Below are 7,694 nucleotides of genomic sequence, written 5' to 3' on the forward strand. Positions count from 1 at the left end.
AGGGAGTTGAACTTTCATTGCAAATGGCAACGTCCACTCTGTCCATGATTGAGTAGAGGAGAAAAAATGGAGACAGATGGTCCTGGGGTTAGCTTTAACCATGCCTTGCTGCAGTTCAGCATCACAGTCTGTTCTGCGCAGTGCGTCGCATGGGTCAGTTCTCTTGGCGCTGAGAAATTGCATGCGTGGGGAGGCACTGAGCTGGCAGAGAGCAAGCATCGAGGCTCTGCAGAGCCTGCAAATGGGTCAGAGCAGCGTGCTCGGAGCATCACGCAACCAGGGGATAAATGGTTCTGACACAGCTTCCAAATAATAATTCTAAATACCAAGCATTTTAAAAGACATTTACAAAATAAATGAAATATAGAAACTAATAGAGAATGAAAATTGTGCTTATTTTACCCATCATCGTTTTTGTTTCTAAAGCAAAATGAGTCTGGCACACAGACAATGGGGAACATAGTGTTTTAATGACACTTACAGCATCCCAGAGGACCATTCAAAGCAACAAAAAAGACCTGATGATGTCCTTAATGACAGCAGATGGTTTCTTCAAGGTGAATAATTTTATTGTTTATTGCCTGCTCTGTATAATGCAAGGAATGACATTTAAGAAACTGCTCAAAGATGTTGTTTCAATGTACAAAGAAAACATTTAGGAGCCAAATTAGCTATACCAGTGACTGTGTCATCACCAGAGCTTTGGGCACATAACAGACTGGGGCTGCGACAGGCCATGGATGTTCAGAAAACATAAAGTCGGAGTCAGGTTTCTAGAAGTGCATGTTCCTTACATAGTCTTTGCAATCAACATGCTTAAAATCTGGGAACAGGGAAGGAAAAAAAGCAACTTCCTCCTAGCTGAATTTTGTAGTTAAGCAGCAGCAGAACATGTCTGGTTTTAGCAGCTTGATCAGTCACTTCGGTATCACTCACAATGCTGCTGCGGTGGTATTTTAAACTTGATTGCACACAGCTTAGCCAAAGAAGTGCGGTATAAGGCTAAAAGCACGTTAAATACCAAACATAAAGCCTCTTGCAATGAGGTAGTGATCTTACTGTATTTCATGTTTCAGTGGGTTTTGTGACAACTCCTTTGTGAATGGAGAGTCTGGTGGGGAACTGACTGGTGTATGCTACAATGGCCTCTGCTGAAAGGGGGCCACTGACGTGCGGCTGGAGAATCTTTCAGCTGCGCTGAGCTGGAAATGGACCTGGAGATTCAGATACTGGTAACAAAAGTCAAGGGTTCAGAGAAAATCTCAGCAATGGAATGCTTTTACCTAGCACATGGAAATACAGCCTTTGAGGAAAAAAAAATAATTGTGTTGACATAAAACCAGGTTATTTTATGAAGCTTGTGTTAGGTATGTTTTTCTTTTTTTTTCTTTTTTCTTTCTTTTTTTTTTTTGGTGGAGGATGAAATACCATTCAAAAGTTTTCCTTTTACTGTATATTTTTGATCAAAGTTTCCAGATCTGACCAAAAAATATCATACGAAGCAATAGCATCTAAAAAAATGCCCTTGAAACTTTTGTAATCTTGTGTTCAACCTTTCATCTGGACTGAGTGTTTTAATGCCTTCATATCTGGCCAAACCTTTCACTTCGTTTTCAGATTTGTTTTTATTTGTTTATTTATTTATTTATTTATTTATTGTTTGGTTGTGTTTTTTTTGTTTTGTTTCGTTTTTTTGGGGGGGGTTGTTTTTTATTTCGCCTCTCTATATTCATGTTCTCCCTTCAGTTCTGTCCCAGCAAATATCTGTCATTTCTCCAGAGAAGTGTTAACTCTGAACAAAAATTTAAGTGTGGCTTTTCCCACAGGTAAAATACTTACTGCTCACTAATGCAAACTGGAGATCGTGCTTCCCCTGTGCCCTGTGCAAAGCTGTTTGCTGCCCATGGCTTTGACCATTTTGCTCTGATTTCGTAGTGGAATTTGAAAAAAAGAAAAAAGAAAAAAAAATCTGAAGGTAGAAGAAAGAAAATAACTGTTTATAACTTTTTGGTTTGGGTTTGTGATGTGTTTTGCTGTTTGTTTTTTTTGTTTGGTTGGTTGGTTTTTTTGCTTTTTTTTTTCTTCTTCAAGGTTGCTCCTGGTGAAAAGGTCACAGCAGAAATACAGGAGAAAAGTGTCCAGAGATCACAAGCACAAGCTGCTTTCAAAGCAACTTTTCCAGGCAAAAAGATTAAACATAATTGAAGCAAACTTCAACTTCTTTTCTTTTGCCTGAAAGTCCATGTACAATTTCAGGTGGTCTAGCCAGCAGCTGCTCGGCCTTGAGAAGGACGGCAGGAGACACAAGCCTTTAAAGCAGGCCATGCCTTTGCCCAGCAGTTTTCTGCGGCTGCCGGTGCTCCTTATGGCCTCAGGCTCCTCGCCATGTGGTTGTAGTGATGCAGCTTCAAGGGTTGTTGAAGCCCAGCCTTGCTCCCAGGCTCTCTTGGCCTGGTATTTCTTAATCCCATTTTAATAAAGTCCCCAGGAAGCCCATCCATCAGCCATGTTTAACACCACAGCCCCTAGCAGGATCATGCTCCCACAAAGTATTCCCTTGTGAAGGTCCTTTCAAGCTGTCTCCCCCTTGTCTCATTGCTGTTCAGAGAGAAGTTCCTCAGGTCTTCCACATCACAAGGAGGCAGGAGGACCTGTATTCCCCTACGTCCTTGCCTCGGGGCCTAATCACAGCCCCCAGCCCGCAGTGCTGGGTTTCAGATTCACCACCATGATGTGAAACGCAGTGCGGCCAGCTCCTAACAGGCAGCTTTTGCAGCCCCTCCTGTAGTGTGTGATACAGATCTCTTCTCTTTCCTTGCATAGTGCACAAGCATGGCCATCAGAGGCCACCAAAATAATGTAGACCTGCTTTTTTTTTTTTCTGTACCTCAATGTAAAACAAGATGGGGCCTGTCTAGGAGCAGAAAGCCTAGGCCAAACTGATCGACATGTCCTGAGAGAAACCTGTGATGTGTTTTGTTGAAAAGAACCAGCAGGAAGGCAGAGAAAACATGGGTTTGGGGGTTACTGCTGGGTCACTTTTACTAGTTATGCAGAAAGCCGGGGGGGGGGGGGGGGGGGGGGAGAAGGGAAGGGAAGGGGGTTGGATTGTAGCATGGCATGAATAAAGAAGCCAGGCCTATGTGGCTCGCTAGTGAAAATAAATTTGGAATTGTGTTAAATCCAATAAGCAGATATATGAAACCTGGAATAGAATCATCTCACTGTAAGAGTTATGTGCAAATGAAATGATGGCAGAAAGAGGGTACTTCAAATACAACATCAGGAGACATGGTTATAACATCCCCCTTCCCACAGCACGGCCCGGGCCTGCAGAGCTGTTGCACTCCTGCCAGGGTGGGCTTTGCTGTTGATTTAAGTGAAAGCTGCCCTTCCCTTTGCACCCGCTGAGACATGCTTGATTATTTGGTCAGCCTTTTCTTTTTTTGAAATTGAGGCTTATGTGTTTTTACCAGTTGAGAGAGAACGCAGTCAGAAGCACACTTCAGAGATATAAAACCACCAACGAGAAAGAAAACTCATTTAGCATGGCAAGCAGCTGTTATAAGTAGGACTACTAAGATCAAATCAAGGATAGGAAGTTTTCGGTTGAGTATCCGACTGGTGTGATTTAATAGGCTGGAGAAAAAGCGGCCATGGGCACATGGGTGCATGGCACTGAGTACGGTGCAGGCACAGCCTAGGATCCTGCCATACTCTGATGGTACAGATTATAAATGATATTCCTCTCCTTGCTTCATTTGATGTACAGAAAAAAGAGAGATCAGTAACAAACCTAAAAACAGAGCGGATGCTAAGGGTGGCTCACAACATGAGCCATTTGTATTGCTGCATCAGAAAGAGCCAATTAAACCACGGTTTAAGAGCACAAGCTCTCTGCACAGCACTGTAATACTGGTTATCTGCCTCAGTGATTTCCAAAGCAATCACAGGCTTCTGGTGATTGCCAAAGAATTTTTCTTGCTTGAAAGTCAGACTTCTGCTAATCCGTCAGTGACTCCTGTGGCACAATGATTGAAGTGATCAGATCAGGTCTGGGCCTTCCTCCATTCATCTTCCAGCAGAACGGGAGCGGGCATGGAGCTGTGGAGTGAGCAGGGACAATGTTTTGGCTTGTTTATTTGCATCTCAACACCTTTGGGTATGGTGGACATCTTATGCTGAGCTGGGAGCCCAATAGCTGGGCTGCTCACAGGGTGAAGGGGTTTCTCCGTGAGCTGTTAGATCCAAACTGGCTTCTCCATTGGAGACCACAGGAAAATGACCTACAAATTCACTCAACTGGATAGTGTGAAAAGTGTTTCTGCCAAATCGTACCATAGCTCCTTGTTGCACTTACAAGTGAGGAATCATTTTTACATGTCTCTACTATCATTACAGTGAGAATCCACAGAGAAATAAATGCAGAGTTACTGCATGCTTGGACAGACAAGCAGGCACTCTGTTTTTTGTGCCACTGACCAAGGCAGGCACCACTGTGAGAGGTTAGAAAAGCAAGGGGCAGAAATTGTGCTGCTGGCCTCCAAATGCTCTTCCCTAGGATCTCCCTGAGCAGGGCAGGAAGGTAATGTCACCCCAGTGCTAACGGGCTTCCGTAGAAAGCCAGGTACCTCATGGTAAAGATGCTGTATTCTCCCATTGGTCTATGGGACTTGGGGTCCCATATCACAGGGGTGCAAAGGCAGCAGCTTTGCTTTTGGGTCATGTTTGAGGCTTGGACCTCGGTTCTTGTCAGACAAGCTAGTACACAGCTCTGTTCACTTGAGCACATATTGCCTGGAAAAGCACACGTTGCCTTTATCTTCTTTAACTGTTAAAGCCATTTTCCTAATTGACTTACAACTGTTGTAATGTAAGAGTTTTAACACTGAATAAAGATTACATGTGATTTGATAAGCAGTTCAAAAGCTCAGGGGGCTGACTCACTGCATTTGTTAATTGTGCTCTCTCATTTATCTTTGTGCTTTATTTATTATGATACAGTCCCTGACACCTTAATAAAATTGTTTCAGAAGGAAAAGCTCATTGAAAGCTACTTGAAAAAAAAAGTACATCACTTATTTAATTAGGTCAATGTGCATGTCCCTGCGTGGAGGGCTCTTGCTGTAACCCAGCCAGGGCACAGGGGCTGCAGAGCTGCATTGATGTACCCAGCCTGGAGGTTTGAGCCCCACTGCATGAAGCAGCCCTGTGTTTCTCACTGGTGGATCCTCTCAGACAGGATCACAGATATAACTTGATAATCTAACTTCATTGCTTTAGATAAGTTTCTGCAAACCTCTGTTGCAGGGCTATGGTAGTCTGCCTTTAAATGCATGAGGGACTAAATCTTAATGTCCTTCCTTGGAAGGGAAGGGCACAGGTTTATGCTTTGTTTTCTTCCCCTGGCTGACAAGAGATTACACTGAACTGTAAAGGAGGACCTAGGTTTTAGCCTTGTGTATACATTTTTTAAAGAAGTGGCAAATTAAAAGTAATGACTTGGGCATTGCATGTTTGCACTTTCAGCTGGCCGTAATAAATCTCTACACCAAACTGTCGGAAGTATTAAATCACTACAGAGAAGCTTGTCCTTGTTCCTCACTGCAGAGACAATAGGATTTTAATAAACAATATCTTTGATTAGGTTCAGCAGAAAAGCCAAGGATAACCAAGTATTTGTATCTGTCAGGGATTCAGCAAGAATCCTTGTAATTCACCTTGACTGCAAAAGCGCCTACAAACACAGGTGAAAATTGATGATAGGCTTTGGTTTCTGCAGAGAGGGGGTTCTCTGAGCATTCACATTTGCACAGGTGGAAACTCACCTGCATGGTGACAAAGCCTTTTTTATTTCTCTAATACATTGTAAAAGATACAAAAATATTAATATCCTACCCAAAGTTTGTGATCTATAAAATGAAAGTCTCTTTCTCAAAATGCTGGAAGCCAAACATCAGTACACTAAAACAAAAGCAGTGTAAGTGATGCCCACAACTCACAGGGTCAGCCAGAGAGCTGCTACCTGCCAGGGAAAGGCTGCTGGAGGGCTGATGCCTCCCTGGCTGCTGAGCACAAGGGCACTGACCCACTCGGTCTGCGCTCCCCTGACACAACCCCAGCAGGCCACCTCATGCTAATTTTGAATAATGATAAAAAAAATAAAAAAAATAAAAAGCGGGCTGATAGACAGCAGATAGCATGGAGGACCTTGTCCTGCTTTAACGTATGGTAATGTGATCCTGCTGGGTATGCAGAGCAGCACTGGCTGCTGCCCGGGACTTGCTCCTGCTGAAGCAGAGATGCAGCCCCATGGGCTAGGTGCAGCCTGGGTCTGGCATAAATATTACACTGCAGCGTTTTAACACTTATTAAATCTTGATTTAGTGTTAAATTTAGGTGAGTTACCATGGTATTTGCTCAGCCTGAGGCTGGCCTATGACTGGCTACTGAGATGGCACAAAAGTCAAGCGGTTGATGTGAGTCAGCCTGCATCCTGCAACGCTTGGCTTGGCCCTGAAGCCCCCTGCTTGGTCGGCCACCACGTCCATCTCATGGTGCCAACACATCTAGCTCGTGGTGCCCCTCACGTTGCAGTGTTGCTGCTCCTAGGCCAGCCCTGTAGTCTCACAGCCTGCTGCACTCATGTGTGGAGTGCTGTGATGCTGGACACCCAGCTGCTCTCTGACTTTGTGCCCAACCCCAAAATTGTCATGAATGTTGCCTATAGGCATTGACTTAGGGAAACAGCAGCAAGCAGAGAGAGTCTTGCTTGTTTACACATGGTTAAGAACCGACTCTGAAGCACATGCAGTCTGTTGGCAGTAGTGAGGTGACACACTTATTGCTTTTTCTTCCCTTTCATACAACTGCATAGGTCAGCTTGTGATTTAAGCAATACATGTCATGCATTGCTGCATTCAAAGCCTGTTGCTATCAAGTCCAGAGCCTGGCTCTCTAGGGTTGTGTGCAGATGTCAACTACAGGCACACACCATGTACAGCAGAGCCACCCTCCTCCTAAAACAGAAATCTTGTCTTCAATGTGATGACTTGAGCATGGGTAGACGATATGATGCTATCCCAGATAATAAATGCTTATTATGATAAATGGAGTCATGTTCCTCAGAAGCAGCAGCAGCAACTCACAAAAAAAATAGCCAAGGAAAATGAGACATGACAAGCTGAACCGGCTTGATGAACAGAAATGATAGATAGCCACCAAAAGAGATTTGCAAAATGCACTTTGACTTAATTTTAAAGTTGCTTAATACTCTCGTGATATCTGTAAAAGGCTCCAAGACAGACTTTGCACTGGTTTAAACATATTATTATTTATGTTCCAGCCACAGAGAGGGCTGGAGTATGTGACCAGTACTTAAAATGAAAGAAATGTTCAAAATGAAAGTGAGCAAAGAAAACTGTGAGCCTTTGTTTCAGAATAATGACTGCCCCAACGGGATAATTAATTTCCTTTGGAGCAGCTTGTTATTTTCAAAGATATTATACTTATGCAGATTTAACTGTAGAAATATTATATTGTAATTTCTCCAGTGTGATGCATTTCTAATTACTCACTGCTCAAAGCATGAAAAGGAAATAAAAGATGAACTGCGAGTTAATTTTTATTTTTAAAACAAAGAAGAAAAATAAGTTAAAAGAAAAAATATATATTTAAAAGAAAAAGAAAAAATA

General features: G+C 43.0%; 1 long non-coding RNA gene across 6 annotated transcripts in view; it reads left to right on the forward strand.

The window, feature by feature from the left end:
- Nucleotides 1-3,049, forward strand: part of LOC110352437 (uncharacterized) — an 85,873-nt gene extending 82,824 nt beyond the window's left edge. For 5 of the 6 annotated variants that reach the window (XR_011803770.1, XR_011803771.1, XR_011803775.1 and 2 more), the window contains 2 exons: nt 427-557; nt 1,077-3,049. This is a non-coding gene — a long non-coding RNA (uncharacterized lncRNA). The remainder of the gene's footprint in view (nt 1-426; nt 558-1,076) is intronic. The other variant, XR_011803773.1, reaches the window with a different exon arrangement.
- Nucleotides 3,050-7,694: the final 4,645 nt, after the last annotated feature.

This window comes from Anas platyrhynchos, chromosome 16, assembly GCF_047663525.1.
Source record: "Anas platyrhynchos isolate ZD024472 breed Pekin duck chromosome 16, IASCAAS_PekinDuck_T2T, whole genome shotgun sequence".
Lineage (NCBI taxonomy): Eukaryota > Metazoa > Chordata > Aves > Anseriformes > Anatidae > Anas > Anas platyrhynchos.